Source organism: Corapipo altera, unplaced genomic scaffold, assembly GCF_003945725.1.
Source record: "Corapipo altera isolate COAL_440 unplaced genomic scaffold, ASM394572v1 58084, whole genome shotgun sequence".
In the NCBI taxonomy this organism is placed as follows: domain Eukaryota; kingdom Metazoa; phylum Chordata; class Aves; order Passeriformes; family Pipridae; genus Corapipo; species Corapipo altera.
Genome location: NW_020891569.1, coordinates 1 through 947, shown reverse-complemented (window position 1 = coordinate 947; position 947 = coordinate 1). Strand labels below are relative to the sequence as shown.

The following is a 947-nucleotide window of genomic DNA, read 5'->3' as shown; positions in this document are numbered from 1 at the left end:
GGGAAAAGAAGGGATAATGGTTGAAAATGAGGGGAAATGGGTGTCTGAGAGGAAAACGGGGGATAATGGAGGGAAAGTGAGGGAAAATGGGAGAGTGAGGGGAAAATAGAGGATAATGGGGGGAAATGAGGGAAAATAGGAGATGACGCAGAAATGGGAATAATGGGGAAAATAGTAGATAATGAGGAAAAATGGGGGGGGAATGGGGAAATAAGGGAAAATAGGGGATAATGGGGAAAATGGGGAAAAATGGGGGAAATGAGGGAAAATGGGGTAATGGGGAAAATGGGGGATAATGAGGGAAAATGGGGGATAATGAGGGAAAATGGGGAAAATAGGGGATGAAGAAGGAAAATGGGGGATAATAGGGGAAAAATGGGGGTCACTACAAGACCCCCCTTCCCATCAGACTCTGAGGCATCTCTGCTCTCACCTGCCTCCCCTTGCTGATTAATTAACCACTTGTTAATTACTAATGAGTAATTAACCCCCCAAAACCCACAGAACCCGTCCGGCAGCACAGCAGCTTTATTTTGGGGGGGGTCAGCACAGCCTTGTGTCACCAGAGCAGAGCATTGGGGGGGGCCAAGCAGAGCCAGGGGGTCCCAAACCCCTTCCTGGGGGTTCCCACCCCCCTTTTTCAGGGGGTCCCTCAGGGCTTTTCCAGCTGGGAGTCACCGGGGAGGGTCCCCACATCCTGGTAGGTGGGTTGGACCCCCCGGGAAATGTCCTCGTACATCGAACACTCGTCCAGGTTCAGCCCCTGAAAGTGGGGAAAGGGGGGGATTCAGGTTGGTTTGGGGGGTTTTAGGGTGTGATAGACCCCCCAGCACGATTTTGGGGTGCGGGGATCCCCTGGAACATCACCTCGTAGAGGTTTTCCTCCTCGCATGTGGTTTTTTCAGGGTGCAGCAGCTGCTCGTTGGCCCAGCGCTTCTGGGGGGGGG

General features: G+C 52.9%; 1 long non-coding RNA gene across 1 annotated transcript; it reads right to left on the bottom strand.

Moving 5' to 3' along the window:
• Positions 1 to 512: 512 nt before the first annotated feature.
• LOC113942574 lies at positions 513 to 947 on the bottom strand. Its single transcript, XR_003525965.1, has 2 exons — positions 868 to 947; positions 513 to 763 (listed from the first exon to the last, which is right to left on the bottom strand). It is a non-coding gene; the product is annotated as an uncharacterized LOC113942574 (long non-coding RNA).